Here is a 13118-nt window from a genome sequence, read left to right on the forward strand (position 1 = left end):
GACCATGGTCATATCGATAGTTACGACTTTCCCTGAATTAATCAAACATCTACTCACTTCTCCACATGCATTGGGCACAGTGCTCCAAGGGTCATGGAAACCAGATCGAAATTTCACAGTTCAGGTCCTCCTGACTGCACAGTGTCAAATCTTTACCGTAGATGACTCATAAAACAAACCTGCTTACAAGGGTTTTCAGGTCTAAGAATTAATACCGCATTTCACAAGGAGAAAGGATAGGGGAGTTTAAAAGGATATTTAAAATTCATTAGCTAAGTTTCCTTATTGCCAAAGTGCAGGTGGCAGAGAGAAGACAAGGTGGTGGTGGACACCATGCCCGAGAGAAAGTGTTTCACCTAAATTTTCTTGGAAAACCCTGGATCTCTGCAGGCCACTCTGTGAAGGTCCTTCCTCTGCAAATCAGGACCTACAACAGAATTTACTAGGCCTGCTTTAGGGCTTGACAAGGCACCTGGGGATGCTTGTGAACTGTGAGGCTGTGTGGAGCACAATTGTCAAACTACACTCTTTCAGGATCCATTTATTCCCGCATGGCAGGCACAGTGGACACTCACTGATGTGTGTGTTAGATCTGCTTTGCCGCTCCCTTGTGTCTCAGTTTTGTTTCCTCTCACCCCAGATCCAGATGTCTTCCAACAGGAAGGCGGTCTCTGGTGATCCGAAATCCAGTGCCTGCTCTCCCCTCAGCAGCAGCTGCAGGCCTCAGAGAAGCTTCAAAGCTGCTTCTGTTGACCTGATGTTTAACTTTGGTTCATTAACAGCAGACCCTGAGCTCTGATCCTTCTTTCTGTCTCAGGGCAACTGTGAAAGTCGCACAATGACCTCATGTGTGGGTTCACCCACATCCCAGATTCAGTTGGGGCACTTGGTGACAGGGGTAGGAGATGGCAGCCTCCTTTTATAGACTATGACCGTCTCCTCCCTCGTTGTGGAAGCAGAGCTCACATCCATGGGGTACCAGGAGGCTCTATGGGATGTTACACTCAGCCCAGGGCCAGGCCAGGTACATGTCACACTGACAGCAGGTCTAAAATGACAAGTGACGTGTCTGTTCAGAGTACAGACAGTGACAGTGCATCACATCCAACTGTCATGGCAACAACATCAAAGTTCTACCAACCCATTTTGGTACAAGAACTGGTGGTATGGCTGCCACTTTTCCTAACTGAGATTCAGTCCTATATAGGGAAAATTATGGAGGACCTGTGGACTGACCGTAACTCCTTTCTGCCTGATGGAGGTGAGCAGTTAATCTCCAGTAGCCACATGAGTCAGGAGGCAGGTGATTGGCCACAGTTGCTCCACAAATTTGCAACCTGTCCATGAACTGACATGGAGCACCCCGTGTAGGTAAAGCCAATCTGCAGTAAATCCAGACCAGGGGTGTAATTTAAGGTCTGATGAATCCTTAAAGGGACATCTGGAGAGTCTCTGACTTGGAGGAGGGGTCTCTGAGAAGATTTACACCCTGGACAGGGCTGGTCTGCACAGGTGCATGAAAAATAGCTCACGATCCCAGCAGAGTTGCATTAAAATTCTGTAATTATAGCAACCCTCTCAAATACACCGTCTGCATTTTGTAGAGATGTATTTCCTGGAGATTCCTGAAAGTGCCATCAGTTGCAATCCCCTCCAGTTAATCCTTGTATCTGATACACTGCATAGAAAAGCAAGCCAACCCAACAGCAGCCTGGGACAAGGCTAGTTCTCTGAAGTTGCAGCTTTCACCAAATGCTGCTTGGACAACAGAAGGAAATAAGAGTTAGACGAAGCAAGTCTGTGGCCTGACAAGAGATGCCCCTTCAGAAAGAAGGAAAGACAGCTTCCCAGCACCCAGCCTCCTTCCCAGTGGGTATGTCCCAATCCTACCCTCAGAAAAGAAACTTATGAAGGGTCAATTCTTTGTCAAGATGATTAGAATCGTGTCGATTAAAAACCACTAGTTTGAACAGTACACAATCTATCTGCTTACTTTTCTCTTCTGGTAAACTCAACTTGATTTTGAGTTTAAAGAGCACAAATTGTTATGGAAATAGACAGAGCTCAGCTCTAATGCACAATGAATTCACAGAAAGTCATCCATAACAAGTAGACAATGTAGGCCTACTGTGAAGATAGCTGAAAGCAAGCTTTAGGATTACGGAGGGGAAGGGAAGTTGTATTTCAACAGTTTCCAGGAGTTCCTAATCGCCAGAGATATGGCTTTAAATTCACTTTGGGTTGGATGACTTCTTTGAGGAATGTCAGTCACACGGGCTCCTGAGTTTCATAAACATTTAGGAGAAGGTGTTATTGATCACAGTCCTGTTTCTGTGGCATAAAGGCCAGGTGAGGAGGGGATGTGTGGTGGTGTGTCTAATAACTGACCTCTAACTAACGTGGTGATGACTTTGTGCTTTGGGGTCCGTTGGAAGCCTGAGGTTGGCCTGTAGGTCATGGAGTGACCAGGGAGTCTACAAAGGCTGCATGCGTGTGAGGACATGAGTCCCAGGCTGTGAGAGACAAGAGGACCCCACACCCAATGCCCTTGTGCAGGTCAGCTTCTCTTACGAGTCTCTCTGTGGGACTGTCCAGAGCACATTCTCAGGGTCACAGGGTAAGTCTGTCTAGTGGGTTTCAGAGCGGCTGAGTACTCTCAGTGTGCTCTTTGGCTTCAAGTGGCACTCCCTCCCCTTGTGCGTTTGTGCACAAGTTTGCCTTTTTATAAGGACATCTGTCATGTTAGATGAGACAGGATGACCTCATCTTAACTAATTACATCTGCAATGACCTTGCATCCCAATAAGGTCACATTCTGAGGTCCTTGGGGCTAGAACTTCCACACATGAAACTTAAGGGCACAAGTCAGCCCATAGGGCTCACCCACACAATGCTGTGTTGAGGTGTGTAGCCTTTGCTGAGCTGATGTGTGAAAGAGACAGTTCACTGTAGCATTTTAGGTTCACTGAATTTCTGGGTAAACAGTGATATTTTCTGCTAATAAGTATAGTTTTGCTTCTTCCTTTGCAATGTTTATTATCATTTTAAATGTTTTTTCTAACGTCATTGGCTAGATCTCCCACAGCTATTTCATAACAGGGATAATAACGGACATTCTTATTTTGTTGCCAAGTTTGGTGGTGACACAACTGATGTCTCAACATTAGCTTTTCATTTCTGTGTATGTTTCAAATAATTCTAAGAAGGTATCCATTTCAGTTCATTCTCATTTAATAAACTTTGTTTAAATAAAGATTGAAAGCTGATTTATTTTCCTGAGGATGATTCTCCCCAACTTAACATCTGTACCAATCTTCCCCTAGTTTGTAGGTGGTTCACTGCCACAGCATCGCTGCTGACAAGTGGTATAGGTTCAGGCTGGGAAACGAAAACCGGCCACTGAAGCAGAGTGTGCCGAACTTAACCACTAGGCAATGGGGCCAGCTCCAAAAGCTGATTTTTAAAATTGTTTTTCTCTCTATATAAAAGAGTTTGCATGTCCCTCTTTTAAACTACAAGGCCTCCTACCAGTTACTCTCCATCAAGCCAGACTATTTTCCCCATTATTGTCTTTCTATGTTTATTTATTTATTGACAGCTTCTTGAATTCACTAGAGTGCAGGAGGACAGGAACTTTGCTTCTTGTCCTGAATATTTATTGCCATCTGTGGGTGCAAACCATCATTAAATATGTTTAAGGGCTGAGTGGATGACATGAGGAGTGAGGAGAGCTTATAGAGTGAAGGGCGCATCAGCCACCGTGACACATGGCTGAAGCATCTGCAGTGATGTCAAACCTCAGTGCTTGCTGCAGGACTGGTTCAATCACCTAAATGTTGTAGCTTAGGGCATTTGAAATGAGATGAGAAATTGGACTGAGTAAGACACCACAGTTATTTAATTAACAGCACATGAAGAGTAGCCTAAGGGTCATCTGCACATCCGAATAGTCCAGCATGTGGAGGCTCTGCTCACACTTAATTGGAAGCACACAGGAGATGCTCCCTTACTGTTAATCAGCTGGGAAACCAGGTCTTAGCAAGCACAGAAGGAGAGGAGAGAAGCAATGCTACTGCTCAGAATAAGGCTGAACTGAAGCTCAGGCAATGACTTGCATCCCAAAGATAATAATTATAAATTCTGGAAAATATTTTTAAGAGAACAATTTGCAGTCAGAGGAGGACAAAAGCAGGTGGAAGCTGGAGTATCACCCTGTGGAATAAGAAGGCCACGTGGGACAGGTCTCCCTTTACGTGACTTCCTCTTAGATTCCTCCCAAGTTTTAAGGTGTGGAGTAGCCAGAACATGAGCAAAACCCACAGTTTTCTCACCGGGACATGTCTGAGAACAAAGTTTTGGCTTGCTACAGTGGCTGGAACCTGAGAGGGAAAAGGAAAACCACAGTTGGGGGCTTCAAATTTTCTATAGGCTCCCCACAAATCCTTGGCCAATCTCTGAACTTTAAACACATGAGACTGAGTCCAAAAGCTGGGTGGAAAGCAAGATCCGTACTCCTGGGCCATCTGAGCTGAGATTTCAGCTGGCGCCCACCACAGAAGGATGGAACTTGGAGTTTGAATGCTGCCAAGTTAGAATGGTGAGTAACAACCCAGCTTTGGATGAAACACCAGATGGAACTAAGGATTCACACTAAAATTCAAGAAAAACCGATCCTTATCTTTTTTAAGTCCAAGGTGATCAGCCAGCAACTTAAGTGCCAGCTATAATAAAACAATGCCTCATTGCTCTTCTGAGGGAGGTAACAAAATTCAGTCTCTTCAGCAAACCATCCACAATGGTTAGTTTACAGAAAAAACAATTGTTACACATAAACAGGAAAAACTGGCCCATGTCAAGAGAAAAAATGGTCAAGAAACACAAGCCATAAGATGTCTCTGATTTGCAGTTAGCATGTGTTGAGGCTAAGCGGCTATTCCAAGTATTTTAAAGGACTTAAATGACAAGATGTCATGATGAATGCACAGATGAGGAATCAGCACAGAAATAAAAAGTTAATAAACAATCCAATGGATATTCTAGAAAAAAAACTGCATATAAGAAATTTTTAAAAAATATTTACAAACTCAAAAACCAATTGGAGGTGACAGGTGAAATTGACAGTGAATTGAAGCAGATCAAGAGAAATTATACAACCTGAAGAAGAAGATAGAACACAGAAGAATCACAAGCAGAGCATGAGTGACCTGTAGGACACAATCATGTGGTTGACATGCATATTCTTGGAGTTCCAGAAGAGAAGAGAGATTTGGGAAAATATTTTTTTTAAATAATGTTTGAACATTTTCCAGTTTCAGTGAAAAATATCAACTTATAGATTCCAGAAACTCCTCAGCAAAACCCATGCAGGTTTAATAAAGAGAACACCATGCCTGGCACATGGTAGTCAAGTAGCGGAAAATCAGATATAAAGGGGACATATGAAAGCTGCTGGAATAAAAAGACCATCACAAACAAGAACCATGATGACAGCAGACGGCAAAGGACCACACGTTCAAGTGATGAAAGAAAAATAAAAGCAAAGTTGACAACGTGAAATTCTATATCCAGTAAAAAGTCTGTGTACATTCTAGAAGAAGGCTTAAGGGAAATGAACCCCAGTGGAAACTGGGATCTGCAAGCAGGAAAGAGAAGTACTCAAGTGTTAAATATAGAAAACATAAATAAATATTCTCTTAATTTCTTTAAAGTCAAATTTCTGTTTAATGCAAATAGAATCATATCTCACGATTCATAACAGAGGCATATATAGAACAGATGACAAATATAGCACAGAACAAATAAAATTCACCATCGCAAAATTCTTAAGTTTACATTGAATAGTATATTAATAACTCTAGGTAGCAAACACAATTTAAAAGCTTATAGGTAATAGGTTTTGGGGGAACTGAAACAGTTTTAAAAGAATATCCAAAATGCTAAGAAAGAGAAGTGGAAAAAACATTAGATGTGTTGAATTGAAACAAATAACAAACTAGTCCAGTCATATCAATAATTCATTTAAAGTAAGTGGTGTAAGCCCTTTAATTAAGAGCTATATTGTCAGGAGGAACGGAAAAGAAAGACTCAACTATATCCTACCCATTTTAAATACAAAGACAGAGGGTGAAAAAGAGAGAATGGGACAGATACACCGGGCACACAGTAGGCACGAGAAAGCTGGTCGGTAGTGTTGATATCAGACGAAACAGACTTTACCACAAGAGTATTACTGGAGACAAAGAGACATATTTAATGATGATGAATCATCACTTCACCAGGAAAACATACAAATCTTAAACGTGTGTGTGCACCTACTAACGGAGCTTCAACATATGTGATGCAAAAACTGTCATGACAAAGGGTGAAATAGACAAACACACATCACGGAGGGCAATGCCAACAGCCCTGTCTCAGTAATTAATGGAATACACAGACAAAATTCAGTGAGGGCACAAAATACATGAGCACGACTATCAGTCACCCTGACCTAATCGAAATATTTAGAACATCTCATGCAAAACTGAAGAATAGTCATTCTATTAAAGTAAAAATGGAATGTTCCCAAAATAGACAATGTGCTGGGCAATAAAATAAGTCTCAGTAAATTTCAAAAGGCTGGAGTAAGACATTTTATGCTCCCTGACAATAAAGGAATTCGTATGAGTCAATCACCATGAAACATGTAGGAAAGTACCCAATACTAACAAGTTAAAACATGCAAATGCACATGCACATACTCACACGCTCACACGCACACCTGCGCGCATGCACATACACATGAATGCACGCAAACACAATCCATCCGTATGAAGTCCCAAAGCAGGCAAATGAATCTACAGTGATACATTGAGAACAAGGGTTAACACTGAGAGTTGTGTTTTCCGGAAAAAGCCAAAATAAAACTTTTTAGGGTAGTGAGACATTCTGTTGACTGAAACATTGATTGTGGTACTGATTAAATGAGTGTATACATTTTCCCAAACTCATCAAATATATCAAATTGTGTAATTTGCTGTATGTAGATTTTAATTCAATAAAAATTATGAAGGAAACAAACTGAAATAAAAGATGGTTAACTACCCTCTATGCTCTTTTCTGTCTCGGTAATGGAAATAGTCCTTTGTGAATCACAGATGTACCTGCTTGGCACCAGAAAACAAACTCCATCATACTTCCAGGCAATGGCAGGGGCCAGTCTTGGCTATTGGAGTCACATGTCACTTTCAGTTTTGGGGACTACTGTTACTACCAAGGAGTATAGAAAAGAGAAAATACTTTGGATAAAAAATGCCCTTATCTTCTTTTTCAGTTTTGATTTTTCAATAGAGTTATAGTATAAAACGAATGAAAATAGTACCTCCATAAAATCTGCTCCAAGTGATTAAACACCTTCTTGCATGTTTCCTGGCTGGCCCTCAGGCTTACTTTCCTTTGCTCTCACTGCCTTCAGAACAAGATCCACATCCTCATGGATCATCCCTTCTTTAAGTTCTAGCCCCTCAGATTCCAGCCCACCGCAAGATCGCTCTCACTTCCTAGATGCTGCTGTCTCTCCAGAATCAAGATAATGTCAGTCCCTAAACTGAGGAACTATAACAAGGATATTGATGCCACATTGTTATGTTTGAGGAAGCCACTTATTCAACCCCGGGATTCCTCAATGTTGATGGAACATTTACCACCCTCTGAGTAACTCTAGGGATTAGGGAACAAAAACGATCATTCTGTGCCCCTCCCATAATAAAGTTTGCCACAAAATGCAGGCTCATTAAAGCTTATTTTATTGAATGTTTATACCATTATTAATGCTTGAGGAATTTATACCATTCATAAGATTTACTTAATAAACTTACCATGGCGGGGGGGGGGGGGTTCCTGATCAAAGAACAACCCACATGAATGTTAGCAACACTAATTGATGTTGAAAAACCAACACCTGTTAGTAAGAGAGATTTCTGAGGTCCTGGGGTCAACCCAGTATTCTCGTATATTCTAAAATTTTCCTAGTACTCAAAAGTCTCCAAAATGTCTCTTAGAATGGAGAGAGCCAGTGATGTCTGATTTTGCTTAAAGTGAGTTCCCTAGATCTCAAGTACTGAGACGGGAACGGGTGAATCCCAGGATCTCATTCAGTGTGTTCCAAGGGTGAGTTACACAGAGTGAAGTCAGTAATTGTAAGTTGATATGGTTCTTCAGCTGGCCCAGCAATTGGTGATCCATCTCAGAATGACGCAGAGTCAACGAAGTGTAGGATTCCCAATGATGCACTGATCATTCCGGTATTGGAAAAGCCAAGCGTTTGGGGACAAAAAAATCATCATATGGCTGACACATGGACTTGAAGACACTCCTACCAGCCAGGTAGCTGTCACTGATGCTTTTCATTGATGAAGCCACCTTAAAGAAAGCTGTTTTACAGCGATTCTCTAAGAAAGTAAAATACTAACAGGAAAGGGAGAAAACATGTAACTGCTGTATTCCAGTGAGCAAAGTTTGTTGGCTTTATTTGCTGTTATTATTTTTGTTGAGTGTTGGGAGTTTACACAGGGGTAAAATGATCATGCTAATGATATTCTTTGTTACTATTCAACCATGAAAAGTACAAAATAAGTTCCAGGGCCAGCCCCGGTGGCCTAGTGGTTAAGTTCAGTGTGCTCCACTTTGGTGGCCTGTAATTGGTTCCCAGGTGTGGACCTACACTGCTCTGTTAGCAGCCATGCTATGCTGGCAACACACGTACTAAAAGATGGAGGGAGATTGGCATGGGTGTTAGCTCAGGGCAAATCTTCCTCAGGAAAATAAAATAAAATAAAGTAAGTTACAAATTTCTATAGCTACAGACATGTTAACTTGTTCCAGGGTATGGAAGGGATTAAAGGACGTACATTTGCATCTTCCAAAGAAAGGCGGGTAAGTCTATAAAAATGTAAAGGCATTTAAATTTCTGACAGTGAAAGTAGACCCTTTAGATGGGTCTTTGTTTTCATAGCAAAATCTCCTTTGCAAACCAGCCCCGACATTAATTTAAACAGATGTAAGTTTTGAAGGCATCTTTGTTGAAATGACTTTGACAGATGCTACTTTCATCAGTAAAAGCAAGGAAGCAAGGGCAATACAAATAGGCTCCAGCAGACTTCATTTGTCCACAAAAACTGAATCTTCTTTCTCTATTCATGATTGACAGTCTTAGACAAAAATGGTAGAGTGGGAATTAAAACACATTTTGATAGCAAATGAGCTCCAGTATGAAGAGTGTTGGTGTGTATCTGACCCACAGTCTGCAAGTTTCCGGCAGGATGCCGTGCAGCTTCATGCGGACTCAGAGCTCCCTCTCACTTGCCGATGGTCACACAGCCACTTTTCTCTCTTCAATCAGAGGCGTCTGGAAGGACAACATAATCCATTCTCAGTGAAATAATCTCAGTCCATTCTAGGGGAAATCAGGAGTCCTGCCTAGGAATCACCTTGCCATGATATGTGGAGCTAACATAACACTTTTTTTTTAATATTATATCTTTAAGAGAGAATTTCAAACAATCTGTTTCATTCACTGAACAAAAGAAAAGGAAAGAAAAAGAAGGGAAGAAAAGACTATTTTCAAGGCAATAAAGAAATGGCCATGTGCATTCTGTGCACGATCTGCCGTGAAGAACCACCAGCAAAGGCGCAGCAGGAACAGACGCCCCGAGGCAGAGGTTCCACAGGCTCGGGGAGGGGCTTAAAATCAAACGAAGCCAAACAGAAGCCTGAGTGATGGAATTGACCCTGCCACCTCCATAGCCCCACACACCACTCTAAACACTAGCAGACAGTAAAAGAGGATTAGGTGAAAATAACAGATAACTCACCAGCAGTGGATCTCTGCATCACTAGCCTCAACGCCAATGGAGGGACAGAACGTAGGGAGATAAAGAACATCTTCCAGGGAGTCACCAGGTGGAGCATCCAGCGACCAGCTCCCCACAGTCTCACACAACAGTATCTCTAAGTACTGGTCAAAAAGAACCACGTGCATTGAAGGACAAGGTGATAGAACCGCTGAAAGAGATGAAAGGGGAGCTCATGGACCACAGGAAAGAGTGGGAGAGAACTAGAAGCTGCAGAGACAAATGCTGCATTTATTGATTATGATTTAATGATTATAAAAAAGATTGTTGATGTTTCTGAAAAACATGGAGCAGAAAACAATGTTTAATGATTTCATTGAATAAATATTTTGTGAACTAACTTATGTCTCCAAGTTAAAAGGGCATACCCCTTCCCAGGAAATGAGCCATACAACACTTTCAGCCCAAGAACAACCTGGGTGTGAGCTGAATTAAGTGGGGAAATAATTATAAAATAAATGTAGAACTCAATATGCAAAGGGGAATCCCTGGCAAGTCTAGACGTCCCTGCAGCATCTATGACAGAAGAAATGAGAGCATTTTAGACACACTCAAGTTTCCCTAAATTATAGAGGAATCAGATTCAAGCTATGCAAACCCAAGAATCTTTGTTAAAATTACTCTGAAAAATTATGTAATACATAAAATAATAACTAAAGAATAGTGAAATCACATAAAATAATTGCAAACAAACTTGTACCCATCACTGTGAAGTAATTTAAAGTACACTAAGACCAAACTGTATGAATAATCAGTGCAGGACAGAAGGAAAACATCAGGCATCTTGAAATGCAAAAGTAAAAATGCCACCTGCACAAATCAGGAAAGGAAATAAAGGTTTGGTGGGGGTTACTTTTTCATGTCCTCACTTGTTACAGAAAATAATCAATGGGTACTTTCAAAATGAGAACCATTTGAAGAAAACAGCTCTAATCACTTAATATTTTGCAGCATATTTTCTTAACTATAGTGAGATCTTTCAAGAAATAATACCTATTAGGGTATTAGGGTAGATGGTTTTTTATCAGAATGTCACCAATTTTCTTTTTCAGAATTATTTCATTTTATTTTTTCTGTTAATTCAATTTGAATTTGCAAATTGTATTGAAAAACAAGCCTTAAAATCACATCTCAAAGGTATCTCTGAGTGTTCACCAATCTTTTCTTTAGGCTGTCAATATCTCTCTGTATCTCCTGCCCTCTCTCCTCTCTCTTTCTCCACAGACACAGGAGGAAGCCCTGCAGACCTCAGGTCAAGTTGTCCAACAACAGAATCAAGAGCTGAATAAAAAGGAGTTTCAAATCACTAATTTTTGGACTGGCTGGCCATCCATCCAACTAATGGATCATGTAACTATACTTTTCCTCAATTCCTCATCTACAAAGCATGGGGTGAAATAATAGGATCCTTTAGAGTTGTTAGCATTAAATAGATGGCGCACCCACTTAACACAGTGCCTACTACAGGTGGGGGCTCATTACAGTTTAGTTAGGATTAAGGAAAAGAAAACCAACTGCTTTACTTATTTATTTATTTCACTATGTTATTGAGAACATATTGGTTTATAAGATTGTATAATTTCAGAAGTACATTATTATGTGTCAGTTTCTGTATAGACTGCCTTGTGTTCATCACCAATAGCCTAGTTTTTATCTTTCACCATATGTATGTTCCCCTTTATCCCCTTCACCCTCCCTTCACCCCCTTCTCCTCTGGTAACCACGAATCTGTTCTCCTTTTCTATGTGTTTGTTTATTGTCCACATATGAGTGAAATCATAGAGTATTTGTCTTTCTCTGTCTGACTTATTTTTCTTAGCATAATGTCCTCAAAGTCTATCCATGCTGTCACAAGTGGCACAGTTTTGTCTTTTTTTATGGCTGAGTAGTATTCCATTGTGTGTGTGTATATATATATATATATATATACACATATATGTATATATTGGCTTCCTCACCCACATCTGGCCCCCACCCTGGCCAACCCCCTTACCAAATTAAAAACAAAATCACTCATTGTTATTTCTCCTTTGATATTCTTCACACAATCCTCATCTACAAATGGACTTTTGATTGAGTCTTCCCTAAGATCCTGCTCTGCCATTATTTTGGGTTTTTTAATTTAATTTTATGTTCCCTTGATTGCATTTTATTTAAAATCAGCTTTTAACTTTCATCAGCTTCGTTCATATATATACACACACATCTTCTTTATCCATTCATGCATTGATGGGTACTTGAATTGCTTCCATGTCTTGGCTATTGTGAATAATGCTGTGGATGTGTAAACCTCTTTGAATTGTTGATTTCATCTTCTTTGGATAAATACCCAGTATTGGGATAGCTGGATCATATGGTATTTCTATTTTTAATTTTTTGAGAAATCTCCATACTGTTTTCCATAGTGGGCTCACCAGTTTGCATTCCCACCAGCAGTGTATGAGGGTTCCCTTTTCTCCACATCCTCTCCAACATTTGTTATTTCTTGTTTTGTTCATTATGGCCACTCTGATGGGTGTGAGGTGATATCTCATGGTAGTTTTGATTTTCCTTAATAAATGCAGAGAAAGAATTTGACAAGGTCCAACATCAATTTATGATTTAAAAAACTCTCAATAAAATGGGTATAGAAGGAAAGTACATAATAAAGGTGATATAACAAACCCACAACCAACATCATACTCAACAGTGAAAAACTGAAGGCCATTCATCTGAGAACAGGAACAAGACAAGGGTATCCACTCTCACCACTCTTATTCGACATAGTACTGGAAGTTTCAGCCAGAGAAATTAGGCAAGAAATCAAAAGGATACAAATTGTAAATTAACAAGTAAAACCCTCACAGTTTGCAGACGGCATGATTCTACAAATAGAATACCCTAAAGACTCAACCGAAAGATGGTTAGAAATAATCAACAATTACAGCAAAGTTGCAGGGTGCAAAATCAACTTACAAACATCAGTTGCATTTCTATACTCTAACAACGAACCAGCAGAAAGAGAAGTGAAGAATATAATCCCGTTTACAATTGCAACAAAAAGAATTAAATATCTAGGAATAAATTTAACCAAGGAGATGAAAACCTATACACTGAAAATTATAAGACATTATTGAAAGAAATCAAAGAAGACACAAAGAAATGGAAAGATATTCTATGTCCATGGATTTATAGAATATACATAGTTAAAGTGTCCACATTCCCTAAAGCAATCTACAGATTCAATGCAAT

General features: G+C 40.2%; 1 protein-coding gene across 4 annotated transcripts in view; it reads right to left on the reverse strand.

Annotated features, from left to right (window-relative positions):
- The window catches only part of LOC138919875 (ral guanine nucleotide dissociation stimulator-like), a 136441-nt gene that overhangs the window by 76752 nt on the left and 46571 nt on the right, over positions 1–13118 (reverse strand). For 2 of the 4 annotated variants that reach the window (XR_011430419.1, XR_011430418.1), the window contains 2 exons: positions 9849–10038; positions 6227–9382 (listed from right to left, as the gene is read on the reverse strand). The exons of 1 other annotated variant lie outside the window; for it this stretch is intronic. The gene's annotated coding sequence lies outside the window, so the exon portion shown is untranslated. Of the gene's footprint in view, positions 1–6226; positions 9383–9848; positions 10039–12301; positions 12438–13118 lie in introns of those variants that run through there. One more of the 4 variants, XR_011430420.1, reaches the window with a different exon arrangement.

Source organism: Equus caballus, chromosome 21, assembly GCF_041296265.1.
Source record: "Equus caballus isolate H_3958 breed thoroughbred chromosome 21, TB-T2T, whole genome shotgun sequence".
NCBI classification, from domain to species: Eukaryota; Metazoa; Chordata; class Mammalia; order Perissodactyla; family Equidae; genus Equus; species Equus caballus.